The sequence below is a fragment of the Bos javanicus genome, chromosome X (genome assembly GCF_032452875.1).
Source record: "Bos javanicus breed banteng chromosome X, ARS-OSU_banteng_1.0, whole genome shotgun sequence".
Classification (NCBI taxonomy): domain Eukaryota; kingdom Metazoa; phylum Chordata; class Mammalia; order Artiodactyla; family Bovidae; genus Bos; species Bos javanicus.
Window position 1 is genome coordinate 85,329,649 of NC_083897.1, and position 22,942 is coordinate 85,352,590.

At 37.9% G+C, this 22,942-nt stretch overlaps 1 pseudogene; it reads left to right on the forward strand.

Annotated features, from left to right (window-relative positions):
* Positions 1–991: 991 nt before the first annotated feature.
* The window catches only part of LOC133242617 (histone-lysine N-methyltransferase SETMAR-like), a 94,763-nt pseudogene continuing 72,812 nt past the window's right edge, over positions 992–22,942 (forward strand).

Sequence of the window (22,942 nt, forward strand, 5' to 3'; positions counted from 1 at the left end):
AATAAGCTCAGAATCAACTTCTTAATTCCCCCACAACCACTGCTTCTAGTAAGTGCCGTCACATCATCAGAATAATAAGATAGAAAATGCTAACAGAATCAGTTAAATCAATTATTTAGCCATCAAAACCAAAGGTATGTGTAAAACTACTGTGATTATTATTTTTGATCTGTGTCTGTTTGTTTTTTTCAGGTTTCAGTCAAACCAGTTTCTGTGTGTAGACAAAGACTAAATGCCAGCCCACAGACAAGGTATTGCTGAGTATACTTCACTTAATAATATGAAGTACTTCCCTACTAAGAACCATCTTCAGAGTATGGTGTGTGCGTGGGGAAGGAAGAGGGTAGGTACTATGGGCTAGAGAGACAAGACAGCCAACACTTCTCTTCTAAAGCAACCAAGGCATTCAGTATTAGAGCTGGGGAAAGCCTCACCAGTTGTTATAGTCTCTTTACTTGGCTTTTGCTATTTCACCCAAAGGAAAGTACAGCCACTCAGCTACAAAAAATCTGTCAAAGATTGCATTGTGTGGTAGAGGTAATTTTGAGAGGAGGCCCAGACCCCAAAACTCTCTGTTCTATCCAACTCTAGTGTTTCTTCTCTTCACCAAGGATTCATCTTCAAAGTATTTTTATAAATATTAACTAGTGAAGGCTTTGACCCAACTGTGTGGGATGAGAGGAGCAGTCATGCACTGATCCAGTGAATAAATGTGAAGTGGCAAGAAGCCAATATGGGTTATTAATTATGTTCAAAAGAGATTCTGGACTTTGTCAGTATCACAGAAGTCAACGAGGATCACAGAAATAGTGTCATTTTAAAAGATTGATAAAAGGTCATTTAATCAATTCCTCTGTCTCTAGGAAGTCACCGTCTCAACTAGCAAAGTCTCTGAATGGTTCTTTAGCATCATTAAGAGACTTGTATTTTCTCTTCTTGCAACATTCCAAAATATAATCATCACATAGGAGATGATAGTTTATTAACCATTATGCCTGTCAAGTTTTCTGTCAAGGGACATTTTAAATGTGAGAATCACACGTTCTGGTTTCTGTATAAACAGGAAGTAAGGATGGCTTCATGAGTGTGTGACCTGTGCAGTCACAAAGAACCCTATATTTAGAAGGACCTAAGATTGGCTTAATGATCTGTAGTCTAAATCATGAAACTGTAATAATTTTAGGAAAGGGTCACACATTTTTATATAGTACTGGGCTTCTGCCACTCCTGGCAGCTTCACATCCTCTCTGACCCATTTACATGTCTGCATTTCTGAAAACATACACTGACAATTCTGAGTCCATATAGCATGGGAAATACAGGAACTGGTATTATTAAATTTTAAAGACATGTCTAAGGACACTGCAAATCTCTCCCAAATTGCATGCTGCCAAGAGAACAGGTGTTGGTGATTTGAATTTAGATACAATTTAGGGAACTGATGGCCAAAAAAAGTGGATCTTTAAACAAAACAAACTACCCCAGTGCCTCATATTTAACCTCTAGCCATTCCATTTTGAATGTATTCAGGGTACATGTTGAAACAAGAAGTACCTAAGTGCCAAGCTTCTAGTCTCTGCCAGGCCTGCGAAAAGCACACATGACTCTTTCCTCTTTGTACTTTCATTTGTGGGAAAGGTTCTAGAAACTGGCATTGGCAGAGTTTTAGAGTGGTACGCGAGGCAGAACCCAATCCAGCTCACTCTTTTCACAGCTGTCCTGGCTTCTAACAGCTGCAAAATTAGTTTTTGTCAAGTATGCAGCTCTGATTCTAAACAGGCCTCAGAAGAAAGAGGTACCTGGGAAGCCAATTGCATAGCTTTTAGTTCCTGACCACAAGGCCTCTCAATGGTTGATAGTTCTTCATCAGAAAATGTTCATTCTAAACTTGTCAGTTAAACTAGTGCTGCTTGGCTTATTTCCTAGGGCAACAAAGCAGCAGAATGAGAGGCTTCAGTTCAGTTCAGTTCAGTCACTCAGTTGTGTCCGATTCTTTGCAACACCATGGACTGCCGCACGTCAGGCTTCCCTGTCCATCACCAACTCCCAGACCTTGCTCAAACTCATATCCATGGAGTCAGTGATGCCATCCAACCATCTCATCCTCTGTCGTCCTCTTCTCCTCCTGCTTTCAATCTTTCCCAGAATCATGGTCTTTTCCAATGAGTCAGTTCTTCGCTGGCCAAAGTATCAGAGTTTCAGCTTCAGCATAAGTCCTTTGAATGAATATCCAGCACTAATTTCCTTTAGGATCGACTAGTTTGATCTCCTTGTAGTCCAAGGGACTCTCAAGTGTCTTCTCCAACACCACAGTTCAAAAACATCGATTCTTTGGCACTCAGGTTTTTTTTTTTTTTTTATAGTCCAACTCTCATATCCATATATGACTACTAGAAAAACCATAGCTTTGACTAGACGGACCTTCATTGGCAAAGTGATGTCTCTGCTTTTTAATGTTCTGTTTAGGTTGGTCATAGCTTTTCTTCCAAGGAGCAAGCATCTTTTAACTTCATGGCTTCAGTCACCATCTGTAGTGATTTTGGAGCCCCCAAACATAAAGTCTCTCACTGTTTCCCCATCTATTTGCCATGAAGTGATGGGACTGGATACCATGATCCTAGTTTTCTGAATGCTGAGTTTTAAACTAACTTTTTCACTTTCCTCTTTCACTTTCATCAAGAGGCTCTTTAGTTCTTCACTTTCTGTCATAAGGGTGGTGTCATCTGCATATCTGAGGTTATTAATATTTCTCCTGGCAATCTTGATTCCAGTTTGTGCTTCATCCAGCCTGGCATTTCACATGATGAACTCTGCATATAAGTTAAATAATCCAGGTGACAATATACAGCCTTGATGTATTCCTTTCCCTATTTGGAACCAGTCAGTTGTTTCATGTCCAGTTCTAACTGTTGCTTCCTGACCTGCATACAGATTTCTCAGGAGGCAGGTAAGGTTGTCTGGTATTCCCATCTCTTGGAGTGAAACTATTAATTCATGTGGAAGTTTGAAGGTATTTTCCCCTGGAAGTGTAGTTATATAGGCTTTATTCCATGTAGCAGGAAGAGGGAGGAGAGTCAGTTAACACTCTCACAACTTTCATTTTTTGTCAGTTTTAATTTACAGTTTTTCTATCTACAAACTTGTCCTAGATAACCTTGAGAGTCATTTCAGGCCATGCAACCCTGATACTATCTGTAAAAAAGATAATCACAAGAAAACACAACCTGGCTTGAAAAATCCCTGAGTCCATACCCAAGTTTTGGGTTCCAAGCCATATTTCCAAAATTTTAAGAGATCTAGTGCGTGTTCAGAGTTCTGGGATAATCTTGACAAAGGTTTTGCTGAAGAGAAAAACCTTATTTCTGCTCATCTCCAGATAGAGTGATAAAGAAAAATAAAAGACTAGGCTTGTGCCTAGTCTCTGCCCCATAGTAACTATGTGGCTTTTCGCCTCTCAAAACCTCAAATTTGTTATCTATCAGATGGGAATGATGACCCTTGTACTACTGATGACCTCAGTATTTGTAAAGATGAAATACTATCATTATTTTTTTCAATAAACATTTAGAGCTAGTTGTACAAAATACAGGGGCTTCCCCAGTGGCTCAGCAGTAAAGAATCTGCCTGCAATGCAGGAGATGCAGGAGACACAGGTTAGATCCCTGGATTGGGAAGATCCCCTGGAGGAGGGCACGGCAACCCACTCCAGTATTCTTGCTTGGAGAATCCCATGGACAGAGGGGTTTGGTGGGCTACAATCCATAGAGCCACAAAAAGTTAGACATGAATGAAGTGACTGAGCACACATGCACATGTATAAGATACAATCTTAGAAATATAGGGCTGAAGGATAAAGAATTATAGAAGAAAGAGCTATGAGGCTTCACATGAGGTAGAACTTATTTTTAGCTGCAGGAATCTTGGAAGGTTTCATGAGCAAGAAGACTAAAGCTGACATTGAAAAATGATCAGAGTTATCCAGGAGAAGATGGGGCAAGGGGTAACTGTGTAAAGAGTAGGCTCTTCTGGAAAGCATAGATAGTGTGTGTGTGTCTGTATGTGAGAGAGAGAATGAAAGAGAGAGGGAGAGATGGGGTGAGATGGGGAGAAATACTGGGGAATTCAGATCTGACAGAGCACAAAGTGAAAGGCCAGACTTGTTCCAAGTCACAAAGCCAAAGCCAATATGTCAGAAACTCTTCAACTACCCAGTTTTTTCTCTCTTACTGTCTGGATCCCTGGCTTTAGGGAAAGTGAAAGTGAAAGTCACTCGATCGGTCATGTCCAACTCTCTGCAATCCCATGGACTATACGGTCCATGGAATTCTCCAGGCCAGAATACTGGAGTGGGTAGCCTTTCCATTAACCAGGGGATCTTCCCGACTCAGGAATCGAACCAGGGTCTCCTGCACTGCAGGCAGATTCTTTACCAACTGAGCTATGAGAGATGCCCTGACTTTAGAAAAAACATGGAGCAATAGTAATCCTGTACCATCTCATGATTCCTATAGTCATCAGGCCTTCCGTTTGTCTGTTTCACTCATGCCTGCCTGGGAACTACCTGTTCCTCACTTACTCTGCCCACAAGGAGGCAAGAAGACAGGTTGAGTAGTACAATCTATAGTTTTCTTAATATCACATGAAAAATGGACACTCATTTGTGAACATGATGGGTCTCAGAGTGCCACTAGTTTCTTCTCAGCAGGCTTGGACCAAATGTCACCTTTTGTCATTTTCTGCAGATGATAGATAAGCAATTAGTCCCAATTCTACCTCTAATTTATTGTGAGATCTTGGACAAGATACTTTGCCTTTCTGGGTCTTTTATTTTTCTCATCTGGAAACCAAGTGTGTTACAAAAGTAAGAGAATGATTAAGCAAGAAATTTCATTAAAGTCTAAATTCAAATGATCTATCAGTATAAGGAATATATATATAAAAAACAGAGTTGAGGTAATTGCAGTGGAAACATGGAGTTCACTTCAGTCTGTTACAGTTAGGTCTTGGGCAAGTCCCTTCCCCTCTCTGAGCCTCATTGTCCTCATTGTGACACTGGAGTGGGAGTGGGGTTGGGTTGAACTCAAGAATCTATGAGTACCTCTAAGCACTGACATCCTTTGAATTTGTGCAATAATGTTAAATGAAGAAAGCAGATCATAAAATTCACATGTACATGAGTAATTCTGTAAATGTGTATGTGTGAGCACTGCCCAGAATCAGAGTAGGACTCAGATTGATTTAAATAACTGTGTTCAAAATATTTGAGACTTTTTCCCTAAGTGTACAATAATATTTAAAAAAAATAAAATTGAATATCTATGGACACATTTTGTAATGTTTGCCCAGTTCAATATTATAGGACTTAACCCTCAAATAAATTTATTTAATAAAAATGAGCTGTCAGTATATATATGTGTGTGTGTGTATATATATATCCTGATAAATTTTCAGTGCTTTTTCTGCCTTTAATTCTTGTTACTATTAGATTTATAATAACACTTTCAATGAAATAGTTCTGTAGCTGGCAAACTTTTTCTGTGTAGGGCTCAACAATTAATATTTTAGGCTTTGAATATTTTGGGCTGTTCAGTCTCTGTTTCAAATACTAAACACTACTAGTGCAGCACAAAAGCAGTCAGAGACAATATGTAAAAAAATGAGTGTGGCTGTATTCCAATGAACCTTTATGTATAAAACAAGCAGTGCCTGTAGATCACCAAACCCTGAAATAGTTGATAATAAACTCTTAAAATATAGAATACTTAGCAAAATGCTCAGTAGTTATAAATACCATCAAAGTATTTTAGTTTTAAACATTTAAAAGGGAAAATATTTTAAATGTATAGTTTTGGAAACAATTCTGCATTTTAATTAAATTATCTTCTGACACCATTTCCTGATAGATAAATGGTGTAATTTATGATAAAGTTTACACACCCATACCTAGTCTTGCCTTGTGTGTCACAATCCTTCTGTTATTGTAGGCTCTGGCTTATATGAATTACACAGAATGCCAAGTGAAAGTAGAAGAAAAACATCAGTTTCAAAAAGCCCTTGGTATTTCCTGGTGCTCATTCAGGCCAAATAGCAATACTATGCTTTATATTTCCTTATGAGAGTCTCACCAGGGTCAGTCCAGGAAATGATTTGTGAATTTATCTCAAAATTAGTCAAAATAAGGTTATTGATGTATTTGAGCACGTATGTGTCACCAAAGTTCTATGCCACTTCAGATGTGGGAGAAAGGGTTGACATGTGGTTTGGGTGGTACAGTTTGGATGATAAAATATTGAATTTCTGGTACAATTCAAGGGTTTATAGAGATATTAGGAGAGACTATTCGCAGTCAGTATTATCCAGTACTCTAGTGACCATGTCTTTATATGTTGTTTTACATGTGTTCATTTTTTTCTCCTTTGATAGTCTGTAGGATCTTTGAAAGCAAAGACAGTGTCTGTTTCTTTTATCCTCAATATAGTGATTACTACTGTGTAAAGCACATATTGGGTGCTCAATATTTATTTTGGAGTCAGTTGAACACTTAAACTATTCTAGTGCTCAGTATGTATTTAGGGAAGTTTAGAGAGACATGTGCTAAAGCCAGACAGCCTGTGTTTTAATCCTAGCTATCATTTTTTTAAACTGTGTGACCTTACATGATTTATATAAACCTCTCTTATGCCTAAGGTTTTTACCTTTTTTTTTTCTAATTTTATTTTATTTTTAAACTTTACATAATTGTATTAGTTTTGCCAAATATCAAAATGAATCTGCCACAGGTGTACATGTGTTCCCCATCCTGAACCCTCCTCCCTCCTCCCTCCCCATACCATCCCTCTGGGTCGTCCCAGTGCACTAGCCCCAAGCATCCAGTATCGTGCATCAAACCTGGACTGGCAACTCGTTTCTTACATGATATTTTACATGTTTCAATGCCATTCTCCCAAATCATCCCACCCTCTCCCTCTCCCACAGAGTCCATAAGACTGTTCTATACATCAGTGTCTCTTTTGCTGTCTCGTACACTGGGTTATTGTTACCATCTTTCTAAATTCCATATATATGCGTTAGTATACTGTATTTATGTTTTTCCTTCTGGCTTACTTCACTCTGTATAATAGGCTCCAGTTTCATCCACCTCATTAGAACTGATTCAAATGTATTCTTTTTAATGGCTGAGTAATACTCCATTGTGTATATGTACCACAGCTTTCTTATCCATTCATCTGCTGATGGACATCTAGGTTGCTTCCATGTCCTGGCTATTATAAACAGTGTTGCGATGAACATTGGGGTACACGTGTCTCTTTCCCTTCTGGTTTCCTCAGTGTGTATGCCCAGCAGTGGGATTGCTGGATCATAAGGCAGTTCTATTTCCAGTTTTTTAAGGAATCTCCACACTGTTCTCCATAGTGGCTGTACTAGTTTGCATTCCCACCAACAGTGTAAGAGGGTTCCCTTTTCTCCACACCCTCTCCAGCATTTATTATTTGTAGACTTTTGGATTGCAGCCATTCTGACTGGTGTGAAATGGTACCTCATAGTGGTTTTGATTTGCATTTCTCTGATAATGAGTGATGTTGAGCATCTTTTCATGTGTTTGTTAGCCATCTGTATGTCTTCTTTGGAGAAATGTCTATTTAGTTCTTTGGCCCATCTTTTGATTGGGTCGTTTATTTTTCTGGAGTTGAGCTGTAGGAGTTGCTTGTATATTTTTGAGATTAGTTGTTTGTCGGTTGCTTCATTTGCTATTATTTTCTCCCATTCTGAAGGCTGTCTTTTCACCTTGCTAATAGTTTCCTTTGATGTGCAGAAGCTTTTAAGGTTAATTAGGTCCCATTTGTTTATTTTTGCTTTTATTTCCAATATTCTGGGAGGTGGGTCATAGAGAATCCTGCTGTGATGTATGTCAGAGAGTGTTTTGCCTATGTTCTCCTCTAGGAGTTTTATAGTTTCTGGTCTTACGTTTAGATCTTTAATCCATTTTGAGTTTATTTTTGTGTATGGTGTTAGAAAGTGGTCTAGTTTCATTCTTTCACAAGTGGTTGACCAGATTTCCCAGCACCACTTGTTAAAGAGATTGTCTTTAATCCATTGTATATTCTTGCCTCCTTTGTCAAAGATAAGGTGTCCATATGTGCGTGGATTTATCTCTGGGCTTTCTATTTTATTCCATTGATCAATATTTCTGTCTTTGTGCCAGTACCATACTGTCTTGATAACTGTGGCTTTGTAGTAGAGCCTGAAGTCAGGTAGGTTGATTCCTCCAGTTCCATTCTTCTTTCTCAAGATCGCTTTGGCTATTTGAGTTTTTTTGTATTTCCATACAAATTGTGAAATTATTTGTTCTAGCTCTGTGAAGAATACTGTTGGTAGCTTGATAGGGATTGCGTTGAATCTATAAATTGCTTTGGGTAGTATACTCATTTTCACTATATTGATTCTTCCAATCCATGAACATGGTATATTTCTCCATCTATTAGTGTCCTCTTTAAAAAAAGATAATAATAGTACCTGTCTCATAGGATTGTTATATGAAATAAATGAGTTAATAGGTGCAAAGTCCATAAAATGGTGAAAAGGAACTTAGTAGGTGCTATCTGTATTAGCTATTATTATTAATATTTGTTGAGTAAATAAAAGGATGGATAAATGAAGTCTCTAGCTTTTATGGACTTAACATCAATGATGTTATATATTAAACGGTGTAGACTAGCAGTGACTTGAATAACACTTAATCAGTGAAAAACCTCCTTTGGCCCGAGGATTCCTCAAGACTGATTTACATTTCCAAAACTTAAGTAGTGACCTGTTGAGAAACAGGACTTCCAGTGAGGGGAAGGTGAAGGGGCTTATGTGTGTGTGTAAGTGTGTGTGTGTGTGTGTGTGTGTGTGTGTGTATGATTCCTGGAACAAAGGCCTAGAGCAGTTTAACTGTTGAAAAAATACTCTGTGAATACCTGTGGCTAGAGACCAAAAGTAATCTTCCCATATGCTCAAAAAGCAAGAGACTTCCTAGTTGCTCAATAGATATGCTGTTCACTCACAGAAGTCAGTAATTCTTTATAGAGCTGTAATTTTTTTTTCAGTTGGAGAATGAAGGATAGGTGCACATGTTCTCTATCTCCTTCATAATGGATTTCTAAATGACAATTTATATATCTGCCAGGGTGACAGTGTGGTTTAGTGGAAAGGCCATGGACTCTGGAACTGGGTTTGAATTTCAGAGCTATCACTTAATGTCACTTACTAGAGTGTTCTTGTGTTTTTTGATCCTCAGTTTTATCATCAATAAAATGACCAATTTTTACTGGGGAAACGAAACAGTGACAAATTTTATTTTCTTGGGTTCCAAAACCACTGCAGATGATGGTGACTGCAGCCATGAAATTGAAAGTCACTTGCTCCTTAGAAGAAAAGCTATGACGAACCTAGGCATTATATTAAAAAGCAGAGACATTACTTTGCCAAAAAAGGTCTGTATAGTCAAAGCTATGGTTTTTCCAATAGTCATGTATGGATGTGAGAGTTGGACCATAAAGAAGGCTGAGTGCCGAAGAACTGATGCTTTTGAGCTGTGGTGTTGGAAAAGACTCTTGAGAGTCCCTTGGACTGCAAGGAGATCAAACCAGTCAATCCTAAAGGAAATCAGTCCTGAATATTCATTGGAAGGACTGATGCTGAAGCTGAAGCTCCAATACTTTGGCCATCTGCTGCAAAGAGCCAACATACTGGAAAAGACCCTGATGCTGGGAAAAATTGAAGCCAGGAGGAGAAAGAGATGACAGAGGACAAGATGGTTGAATGGCATCACTGACTCAATGGACATGAGTTTGAGCAAGCTCTGGGAGATGGTGAAGGACAGGGATGCCTGGCATGCTGCAGTCCATGGGGGTCACAAAGAGTTGGACATGACTGAGCGACTGAACAATAACAACAAAAGTGACCATAAAAAGATGCATTTCACAGATGTGCTGTGACAATTGAATGTGATGTGACAATCAAATAATGTGATGTATCTGTGTTATACAAGGTAGTGTTTAATAACTTTAGAGTCAGACAGCCAGGCATGGGCAAAAGTGTTCCACAAATATTATCTCATTTAGTCCTCATAGCACCTATATGGAGGAGTGCTATTATTATTGCTATTATACAGAAAAAGAAAGGATATGACAATCTTAACTTGTAAAAGTTAACAAATGAAGGAATGGTTATTTGTTTCCAAAAATGAGTTTATGTTTATGAAGAACTGTAGCCATAGCGACACTCCTAATCATGTAACTTCCTTCTTAGAGATTGGGGCCCAGAACTGAGCATATAATGTTGGTATGGCCTGGAAAATCCCATGGACAAAGGAGCTTGGCAGGCTACAGTCCATGGGGTTGCAAAGAGTCGGACACAGCTGAGTGACTTCACTTTCACTTTCTTTTCTTTCATGGGCAGATTAACACATAAGATATAGGTGTCAACTCTCTTTCTGGACACTGTTTCCTTTGAAATGGCCTAACGTCACATTGCATTTACCAGCGATAGCACATTGTTGATTAACAAGCAGTTTACCATTATTCACTAAAACCAAGTCTTTTAGTATGTATTGCTGGAAAGCACCATTTTCCTGCCATCTCATGCAATTAGTTATTGGGCTCCTCAACAGAACTATATAGTTATTACAATTAAATTTTATCTCATTAGATTTAAGCTTATTTTTGGATTCTCTGTTGGTTATATAATAATCTATTTATCTATCATGTATCATCTACTTAAGTGCCTTTTTTTCTGTTTTCCCTATTTCTTAACATTAATCAAGCACCTACTATATACCAGGCATTCTTGATGTGGATATTAGAGATCCAAAAATGAATTAAATATCTGCTGCCTTCAAAGACTTCTCATGGCCTTGGATAAGACTAATTATTCATAATAAATTTGAAAGCAAAAAGGTAGAAACAACTAAATATGTCCAGAGTGAGGTGTGAGATAAGAGAATCTTGACAAAGCAGATGATATTTTAGGCCAGACTTGATAATGATGGTAATAGGCACTATTATTCCCTAATATTCATTCAATAAATACTGACCAACTTATCTAATGATCAATTGTTGAATGTTGATCATATTTCTGGCATCCACATTGGGAATTTCAATAGTAAATCACACAGACATGGAGCGTAGTGTCTAAAATAATTGAATAATTACAAGTTATTAAGTAATTTATTAAAAGTGAGTGTCAACATAATATAGTGCTTTAAAAGCATGGATTTTAAGACCAGACTATCTGGTTACAAATCCCCAGTTCTACTGCTTACCAGATATATGACTTTATGTAAATAACTTTTTTTGTACTTCTTTGTACTTTGTACTTCATCTGAAAAATGGGAATAAAAATAGCACCCACTTCATTGGATTGTTATGAGGATTGCATTGAATAATAATCTAAAGTGCTTGGAATAGTTCCTAGCCCATAGCAAGTGATATATAGGTATTTACACACAAAGTACAGAAAAGAAGAAATACTGTGAGACTTGGAAGCACATAGCATATAACAAGGGGAAGGGACAACCTGGTTTGGGAATTTAGGAAAAGATTCCTGAGGATGTGATGATTAAGCTAAGATCTGCATTAGGGAAACCTTTTTAAAAGAAGGGACATGAAAGTTGACACTTCTGAAAGAACAGTAGGAGTTTGTGATGCCAGGTTCTTGAGAGCTGGTTTAAACAGACTGATCTTTGTCATAAAGTAATGGGAGGCCATTGACATGTTTTAAGTGGATGAGTGGTATGATAAACTTTGTATATTGGAAAAGTCACTTTTTAATTAATTTTTATTGGAGTATAGTTGATTTATGATGTATTAGTTTCTGCTGTACAAAAAAGTGAACCAGTTATACATATATACACTCTTTTTTAGATCTCCTTCCCATTTACATCACCACAGATCACTGAGTAGAGTTTCCTGTGCTATTCATGTTTGAAATGAAAATAGATTAGAATGGGAGAAAGCTAGAAATAAAGATACTAGTTAAAAGGCAATGGCAATATACAGATGAAAGTTATGGTGACTGGAAATAAGGAATGACTCAACTGATTCATAATATCAACTGGAATGAAGAGACTTGAATAGATCTGAGAAATATTCAAGAGGTAGAAATTGCATAAATAGCTTAAGAGCTAAGTAATTTAGCGTGTGTGTGTGTGTATTTATCAGTGAGAAAGGTAGTGATGAGAGAGATGGAGGAATTAAAGATAATATCCAAGTCTTTTACTTTGAGTAACTAGATGAATAATGAGACCTTACACTAAGTAGATAAAACTATGATGGAGAAGGTAATTCATAAGGAAAATAAATGAGTTCTGTTGCTGATTTATTAATATGTGCTAGGTATCATATTATATACTTTGTATGCATTATGAATATTTAGCAGTCCTGTGAGATGAGCATTATCATTTTACACTAATTAGTCTTTTTAAGATTATGAAATCAAGGCTTAGAGAGGTTAAATAACTTTCTCAAGGTGGCATAGCTAAACAAGTGGCAAAGTTGGAATGTGAAACAGGGCCTGTCTGACCCTTTAAGCCCGTGTTAATTCCATTTTTCTCCATAGTTTCAGAGAATGACTTAGATCACCCTTTTCAACTCTAACCAGCACCAAATACCTGAACTCTTCCTTGATTTCTTTCTCAATATCTGCCTCAATGACTAAAATAAAGCCCTTAAATGTAAGTAAAATTTCCACGATTATGAAGTAAGCTCTGATTTTGCAAGCTAGAAAGGGTGGGAAACTTGAGAAACAAAAGCAATGGAGAAAATTCAATACAAGTAGCTTTCCATTCCACCTAACATTTCCCGATCACTACTAGGAAAGTCAGCTTTCCTGCTGGCACTCTTGCTCCTCTGATTTGTCCTTCCATATAACTGGTGATGGGCTTCTTTGCACTTCCCTGGTGGCTCAGATGGTAAAGAACCCACCTGCAATGTGGGAGACCTCCCTGGGTTGGGAGATCCCCTGGAGGAAGGCATGGTAACTCACTGCAGTATTCTTACCTGGTGAATCCCCATGGACAGAGGAGCTTGTCAGGCTACAGTCCATGGGGTTGCAAAGAGTCAGACATGACTGAGAGACTAAGCACAGCATGACACGTAACTGGTGACATGATCATTTCCCTTACTAATAATGGTATTTTCCTAATTCTGAATTGGCACAAACAGTCTACAAAGGGATTTTGTGCTATGTTCAGTTGTAAAAAGGAAGTCTGGTGGATATATTCTGGTTACCAAAATTTTGGAATTTCTTGGACATTTTGACCATTTTGCTGGTGTCTTGGAAGATGATATCTGAAATCAAGGCTGTTCTAAAAAAACTGAGTCATTTGCTTCCTCTTGCCATATCCCAAATTGCAAATTATACCAGTATATCTTCCCACTCCTCACTTAGACCATTGATAAATCAGTGAATGGGAAAAGGATGAGGCTTTTAATTTATATTTATGTCAGCCTTTTATTTAGTTACTCATCACCTTTAATAGTTGGCCCTGAGTCATTTGTGAGCCAGCCATATTCCACTATAGCCTCTATCTATAAAAGATTAGAATGAGAAAGCTTACTGAAGTCTCACACTCTATTCTCTTGCATAGATACCCTGTTAATAACACAAGCAAAAACAAAGTTGATTTATCATCAGTTGTTTTTAGTGAATGTGTATTGGCTTCAAGTATATACTTTTTATAAGTTTTCAAGGATCATTCCTTAAACAAGCCATTGTTTGAATCTCACCTGAATTCAAAAGGTTCATTTGTGTTTTATCAAAAGCACCCTATTCCTCTTTGTGATAATGCTTACTCTGGTAAACTATCTTTAGCTTTCAAGCTTCTCTGCAATCCTCCAGGACTATTTAATACTCATTGGTTTAATCTTTCTCACAATTTCGTGGTATGTGATTTTTCCTATTTAGGAGCCTTGAACTCATTTAAAGTAATTACATCTTCTTTTACAGTCACATCATATCATTTGTATTTCAAATACTTCTAAGCAATGTTTATGTCTAGGCTCATGTCTAACCAATGTTCATATTTAGGCCTGAGGACCATTCTCCTTGTCACTTTATTTAGTGCTGGAAGTAGGAAGTAATTTCTCAGATTAGCTAGTTGTCTCCCTGAAGAGTGCAGTACCCTGAGCTGTAAGATAGTGTAACAAGTCTATAAAATCTCTGAAAATTTTCTCTAATAGTCTATCAATAGGGAGGCTGCTGCTCCATGCAGCAAAATTTTGTGAATTAGAAAAAGTCATTTTCACACTCTCCTTTACCCATCATACCCCTAACAGTCCCAGTTACACAAGAGAAAACTTCCTTTGGGGAGATGATGTAGCTTGAAACCAGGGCACATAGGACAAGAGGAATAGGAGCTGGATTTCAGCCCTCCCTCATGCTCTTCACCAGGCTCCCTTGTGCAGTGAATAACTTACAAAATGGCACACAGTGAGTCCTGTCTGTGAGGAGAAGAAGAAACACCAATAGATAAGACAAGGGTGCTGTCAAAACTTCCCTAAATCAATGTTGCTAAAGGTTGGCTTGGGACATGGAATTCAGTTTCCATCTTAATTTCTTGACATTATATCTGTGCTTTCAAAAAAGTTCGTCTATGTAACATTTGTCTCATAGAGATTAACATAAATATTAATTCCATGTAAAATAGATCAATTTATTTTTATTTTGAAATAATTATTCAGAAAAGGCATTCAGATGTTAAAAATGGGACCACTATCCTGTCTGAACAAGATGTCTCCTATAATTTCCCTGTCAAATGACAAGAATAGAAGAAATGGCCCTTTCTAGTGTGCTCAGCCAGAGAAGGCAATGGCACCCCACTCCAGTACTCTTGCCTGGAAAATCCCATGGACGGAGGAGCCTGGTGGGCTGCAGTCCATGGGGTTGCACAGAGTTGGACACGACTGAAGTGACTTAGCAGCAGCAGTGTGCTCAGTGGTTCAAACCACAGGATCTTGAGTCAAACTACCTTGATCCATAACTTGTCTCTGACACTTCCTAACTGTAAACTTGAGCAGGTCATTTAATCTCTGTGTCTCAGCCTCCTCATTAGTCAAATGAGAATCATAATAGTATTTACCTCATAGATTTGTTGTGATAATGAAATGATATGGTACATGTAAAGTATTAAGTATAATGCCTGACACATGGTAAGCATGTAATAACTATTAATTATTAATAATAATCAGAAAGTTTTGTAGAAAAACATAATGTCAGATCTGGAAAAGAAGTTAGTCCACTCTACTATATGTGGATTGAAAGGAATTCCAGAGAATCTAAATGTTCAAACCAGAAAACTGCCAATTTTATAGGAAAATGAGTCTTATTGATGAAAAGAAATTTGGCTTAGGTAACTCAGAGAGGTAGTGACCTCTTCTAACCCAGTGTATCTGTCATTACATAGTTCTTAACTGGGATTGCATATATGGAGGATAAATGAAGATGATTATTCAAAAATTATAAAATAACAGGCCTGTTCTTTCTCTCCAGTTCTGCTAATGGACCTCCCCTCATTACTTGAAGGAAGCCAGAACTCTAATAACTTAGTGGTTAAATTGACCCATAGATGAATAGCAAAGAGACTATGTGGTTTGATGTCCAGAGTCTTGAATTCTAGCACTGATTTTGCCACTGAACTAGCTGTGTGACATTGGGACAATTTGCTTGCCCACTTGGTATCTCAGTTTCCTCACATGAATAAGAATAGTTGTTTTGCTTTCTTGACAGAGTTCTTGGAAAGCTGAATGCAACAGTAAATGCATATACTAAATGCACTCTTAATGATGATTGAATTTGTATTGATTGTATCATGTTAATTCTGGTCATTTATGACACTTCCCAGGATGTGTTACAGGATGCACTACTTGGATGCAATCTCAAAAACAATAGATGATCTCTGTTTGTTTTGAAGGCAAACCATTCAATATCACGATAATCCAAGTCTATGCCGTGACCAGTAATGCTGAAGAAGCTGAAGTTGAACTGTTCTATGAAGACCTACAAGAGTTTCTAGAACTAACATCCAAAAAAGATGTCCTTTTCATTATAGAGGACTGGAATGTAAAAGTAGGAAGTCACTAAATACCTGGAGTAACAGGCAAGTTTGGGCTTGGAGTACAGAATGAAGCAGGGCAAAGGCTAATAGAGTTTTGCTGGGAGAATGCATTGGTCATAGCAAACACCCTCTTCCAACAACATAGGAGATGACTCTACCCATGGGCATCACCAGATGGTCAATATCAAAATCAGATTGATTATCTTCTTTGGAGCCAAAGGTGGAGAAGCTCTACAGAGTCAGCAAAAACAAGACCAGGAGCTGACTGTGGCTCAGATCATGAACTCCTTATTGCCAAATACAGACTTAAATTTAAGAAAGTAGAGAAAACCACTAGAACATTCAGGTATGACCTAAATCAAATCCCTTGCGATTATACAGCAGAAGTGAGAAATAGATTCGAGGATTATATATGATAGACAGAGTACCTGATGAAAAATTGATGGAGGTTCATGACATTGTACAGGAGGCAGTGATCAAGACCATCCCCAAGAAAAAGAAATGCAAAAAGCAAAATGGCTGTCTGAGAAAGACTTACAAATAGCTGTGAAAAGATGAGAAGTGAAAAGCAAAGGAGAAAAGGAAAGATATACCCATTTGAATGCAGAGCTCCTAGGATAGCAAGGAGAGATAAGAAAGCCTTCCTCAGTGATCAATGCAAAGAAATAGAGGGAAATAATAGAATGGGAAATTCTATTCTAGAGATCTCTTCAAGAAAATTAGAGATACCAAGGGACTTTTTCATGCAAAGATGGGCTCAATGAAGCACAGAAATGGTATGGACCTAAGAGAAGCAGAAGATATTCAGAAGAGGTGGCAAGAATACACAGAAGAACTCTACAAAAAAGATCTTCATGAACCAGATAATCACAACAGTGTGATCACTCACCTAGAGCCAGACATCCTGGAGTGTGAAGTCGAGTGGGCCTTAGGAAGCATCACTACAAACAAAGCTAGTGGAGGTGATGGAATTCCAGTTGAGCTATTTCAAATCCTAAAAGATGATGCTGTGAAAGTGCTGCACTCAAGGTGCCAGCAAATCTGAAAAACTCAGCAGTGGCCACAGGACTGGAAAAAGTCAGTTTTCATTCCAATCTCAAAGAAAGGCAATGCCAAAGAATGCTCAAACTACTGCACAATTGCACTCATCTCACACTCTAGTAAAGTAATGCTCAAAATTCTCCAAGCCAGACTTCAACAGTACATGAACTGTGAAATTCCAGATGTTCAAGTTGGTTTTAGAAAAGGCAAAGGAACCAGAGATAAAATTGACAATATCTGTTGGATCATCAAGAAAGCAGGAGAGTTCCAGTAAAACACCTATTTCTGCTTCATTGACTATGCCAAAGACTTTGACTGTGTGGATCACAATAAACTGAAAAATTCTGAAAGAGATGGGAATACCATACCACCTGACCTGCCTTCTGAGATATCTGTATGCAGGTCAGGATGCAACAACATGGAACAACGGACATGGAACAACAGACTGGTTCCAAATAGGGAAAGGAGTAAGTCAGGGCTATATATTGTCACCCAGCTTATTTAGCTTATATGCAGAGTACATCACGAGAAACACTTGGCTGGATGAACCACAAGCTGGAATCAAGATTGCCAGGAGAAATATCAATAACCTCAGATATGCAGATGACATCACCCTTGTGGCAGAAATTGAAGAACTAAAGAGCATCTTGATGAAAGTGAAAGAAGAGAGTGAAAATGTTGGCATAAGGCTCAACATTCTGAAAAGTAAGATTATGGCATCTGGTCCCATCACTTCATGGCAAATAGATGGGAAAACAGTGGAAATAGTGACAAACTTTGTATTTTGGGCTCCAAAACCACTGCAGATGGTGACTGCAGCTATGAAGTTAAAATTCGCTTCTTCCTTGGAAGAAAAGTTATGACCATCCTAGAGAGCATATTAAAGAGCAGAGACATTACTTTCCCAACAAGTTCCATCTAGTCAAGGCTATGGTTTTTCCATTAGTCATTATGGATGTGAGAATTGGACTATAAAGAAAACTGAGCACCGAAGAATTGATGCTTTTGAACTGTGATGTTGGAGAAGACTTTTGAGAGTCCCTTGGACTGCAACAAGATATTCAACCAGTCCATCCTAGAGGAAATCAGTCCTGAATATTCATTGGAAGGACTGATGTTGAAGCTGAGACTCCAACGCTTTGGCCACCTGATGCGAAGAACTGACTCATTGGAAAAGACCCTGATGTTCGGAATGATTGATTGTAGGCAGGAGGAGAAGGGGCCAACAGAGGATAGACGGTTGGGTGGCACCACCAACTCAGTGGACGTGAGTCTGAGTAAACTCCAGGAGTTGGTAATGGAGAGCGAGGCCTGGCATGCTGTAGTCCATGGGGTCGCAAAGGGTTAGACGTGTGAGTGACTGAACTGAACTGAACTGAGGATGTCTTACTTAAAGTGCCTTTATAGGGTGGAGGCAGAAGATGGTTAGCTTGCTTTTGCAACTAAAACACCATCCTTCTTTACTTGGGGAAACTGAGTTTTATTTCCCCACTGGCTGTGTCAGTCACTGGACATGTATGTTTCCATTTTTGTGAATGATCTCTAAACTCTAGATTCTCTTTGCATCTGTTTAGTTCAGTCTCGCCTAGTCATTTGACTCTCTGTGACCCCGTGGACACCAGGTTTCCCTGTCCGTCACCAACTCCCTTTACTTGTTCAAACTCATGTCCATCGAGTAGTGATGCCATCGAACCATCTTGTCCTCTGTCACCCCCTTCTCCTCCTGCCTTCAATCTTTCCCATCATCACAGTCTTTTCTAAGAGTCAGTTCTTCACATTAGGTGGCCAAAGTATTGGAGTCACAGCTTCAACATCAGTCCTCCCAATGAATATTCAAGACTGATTTCCTTTAGGATTGACTAGTTTGATCTCCTTGCAGTCCAAGGAACTCTCAAGAGTCTTTTCCTACACCACAGTTCAAAAGCATCGATTGTTTGGTGCTCAGTTTTCTTTATAGTCCAACTTTTGTATCCATACATGACTACTGGAAAAGCCATAACTTTAGCTAGATGGGCTTTTGTTGGCAAATAATGTCTCTGCTTTTTAATATGGTGTCTAGGTTGGTCATAGCTTTTCTTCAAAGGAGCAAGCATCTTTTATTTTCATGGCTTCAGTCACCATCTGCAGTGATGTTGGAGCCCAAGAAAATAAAGTCTGTCACAGTTTCCATTGATACCTCATCTATTTGCCATGAAGTGATGGGACCAGATGCCATGATCTTCCTTTTTTGAATGTTGAGTTTTAAATCAACTTTTTCACTCTCCTCTTTCACTTTCATCAAGAGGCTCTTTAGTTCTTCACTTTCTGCCATATGGATGGTGTCATTTGCATATCCGAGGTTATTGATACTTTTACTGGCAAACTTGATTCCAGCTTGTGTTTCATCCAGCATGGTATTTTGCATTAAAGAAAGGAAGTGAATTCACTCAGTCATGTCCAACTCTTTGTGACCCCATGGGCTGTAGCCTACCAGGCTCCTCTGTCCATGGGATTTTCCAGGCAATAGTCCTGGAGTGGATTGCCATTTCTTTCTCCAGGGGATCTTCCTAACCCAGGGATTGAACCCAGGTCTCTCGCATTGTAGACAGATGCTTTACCGTCTGAGCCACCACCAGGGAAGTCAACTTTGCATTATGTACTCTGCATATAAGTTAAAGAATCAGGCTGACAGTATGCAACTTTGATGTACTCCTTTCCCAATTTTGAACCACTTTGTTGTTCCATGTCCTGTTCTAACAGTTGTTTCTTGCCCTGCATACAGATTTCTCAGGAAGCAGGTAAGGTGGTCTGGCTTTCCCATGTCTTTCAGAATTTTCTTCAGTTTATTGTGATCCATGCAGTCAAGGGCTTTAGCATAGTCAATAAAGCAGAAGTAGATGTTTTTATGGAATGCTCTTTCTTTTTCTATGTTCCAACAGATATTGGCAATTTGATCTCTGGTTCCTCTGCCTTCTCTTTGTATGGTCTTCCTCAATGTTTTTGATTCAGGACACAGCGATGCAAACATTTTCTTATATCATATAACAGTTTCCCACATATAATTACTGTTAAGACTTTGGAATATTTTCTTCCGACTTATTTTATTCCTAATACACAAAAAATAAGTGGGTGCATGCTTAGTCGCTCAGTCGTGTCTGACTCTTTGTGACCCTTTGGACTGTAGCCCATCAGATTCCTCTGTCTTTGGGATTTTCAGGCAAGAATTTGGAGTGTGTTGCTGTTTCCTCCTTCAGGGGGATCTTCCCAGCCCCAGGATTGAACCCACATCTCTTGTGTCTCCTGCATTTTGCAGTGCAGGAGATGATTCTTTACCTGCTGAGCAGTATATATATCTTCATAGATATCAGTTTGTAAGAATGGGATTATACCATTATAATATATTGCCATTTCCTTTATCCACTTAATACATCTTGAATATATTTCGAGTATAAACAATTGCCTTTATTCCTTTTAAAAAATCATAGTATTCCTTTAAATCATTTCCTTATTGATCTGTATTTACATTGTTCCCAAATTTTCACAATGTCAAACAATTTTGCAATTAGAAATTACTCTGTATCCTTTCCCTCCATGTGTGGATTTGTGTGTCTATCTTTTTGTAATTTTCTAGGTATTTCTGTAGGACAAATTTCTTTTCAATTTCTGGATCAAACGGCATGGACATTTCAAATTCTCATTGAGTCTAGCATATTGTCCAGTTTTCACCCCAGTTGTCAGTCAGTATGCAAACTGAATTCCATACATCTTTTAATTTATACATTTGATTGGTGAAAAGTGCAATTGCCATTTTAGTTTGAAATTATAGATATGAACTGAGAATCTGTTCATATACTTAATGGCTATTTCTATTTTTTTTTGTCAAGATCTTTTTTCTATCGTTTGTCCCTTTATCTTTAAGAGTATTAACCATATTTGTTATGTAGGTTCCAAAGATGTTAAAACTAAAACAAGAACCAGTCCAAGTGAGACAAAAGTAATATATGTATATATTAACATATATATATATGTTTAATGTGCATTTATTATATTCATGAAAAATTGGAATTCCCATAAACATTTATCAGTAGAGGTTACTCAAATTTATACTTCTTTACAATGAAATATTCTGAAGTCACTGAAATGTAATAAGGTTGATCTATATGTGCTGACAAAGAAAGATATGTATAATATATTAAGTGAAAAAGGAAAATGGTAAAACATTAGGTATGTATGTCCATACATACATAAAATAAACAATAAAATGTGTCTAGGAAAGAAAGAAAGAGAAGTCGCTCAGTCATGCCTGACTCTTTGCGACCCTGTGGACTGTAGGCTTCTCCGTCCATGGGATTCTCCAAGCAAGAACACTAGAGTGGGTTGCCATTTCCTTCTCCATGGGATCTTCCCGACCCAGGGATCAAACCCAGGTCTCCCGCATTGGAGGCAGACGCTTTAACCGCTGAGCCACCAGGGAACAGGCACAAAATGTGTCTAGGTGTATATATAAAATAGTATGTAGTAAGTAAATATTATATAATTATCTATAGTACTTGTCCAATAATTATATCAGAGAAGGCACACATGTAATATATATTTAATCTAGAGCAGAGCTCATCAAATGACAACTCATTGGCCAAATTCAGCAGCACCACCTGTTTTTGTAAGTAACGTTTTATTGGAAAGCAACCATGACCATTTGTTTATGAACTCTTTCTGATAGCTCTCATGATATGATCCACAAAGCCTAAAATATTTTCTATTTGACTCCACATAAAAAGTTTCTGGGTTCCTGATTGAGAGAAATATATTCTGTACCATTAACATTTATAACCTCAGAGTGGTGAACTTATGAGAGACATTAGCTTTCTAAGATACGTTTCTTCAAAGGAAGACTATACCTTTGATCCGATTTCTTCAAATGACTGCATCTTACATAATTATAGTATTGACGCAAAAATCAAGAATTTGACACTGGTAGAATGTGTAAATATAGTTCAGTGTCATTTGATAATATGTGTAGATTTGTATAGCCATTATGGCAATCAAGATACAGAATTATTCCATTACCACAAAGATCTCCTTTGTGCTGATCCTTTGTATTTACTCAGCCTTTTCCTCATCTCACTATCTCTAACCCCTGGCAATCACTAGTCTCTTCCCATCTCCTTAAGTTTCTTATTTCAACATTGCTATATAAATGGAAGATAAAATATATCACCAATGGAAAGTGTCTTCTACTCACCATAATGCCTTTGAGACTCATTTAAGTTATTGAATCAACAGTTCATTGCTTTTATTGCTGATTGGTTTTCCACTATAAGGATGTTCTACAGTTGTTTATTTATTTATATATTGAAAAACAATATATATACTTAATGGTTCCAATTTATTCAGAATTAATATTTTGTCATGTTGTTCCTTGTTTGTTTAAATTTTTACTGAAATATAATTGATTTACAATGTTATTTTCATGTATACACAGAGTGATTCAGATACATTTTTTAGATTTTTTTTTCCATTATTACAAGATACAGAATATAGTTCCCTGTGCTGTATAATAGGTCTTTGTTGGTAATCTATTTTATATATTCAAGAAGGAAATGGCAATCCACTCCAGTATTCTTGCCTGAAAAAAACCATGGACAGAAGAGGATGGCAGGCTACAGTCCTTGGAATCACAAAGAGTTAGACATGACTTAATGACTGAGCATGCATTTTACACATCAGTTCAGTTCAGTCCAGTCACTCAGTCGTGTCTGCCTCTTTGTGATCCCATTAACTGCAGCACGTCAGGCTTCCCTGTCCATCACCAATTCCTGGAGCCTA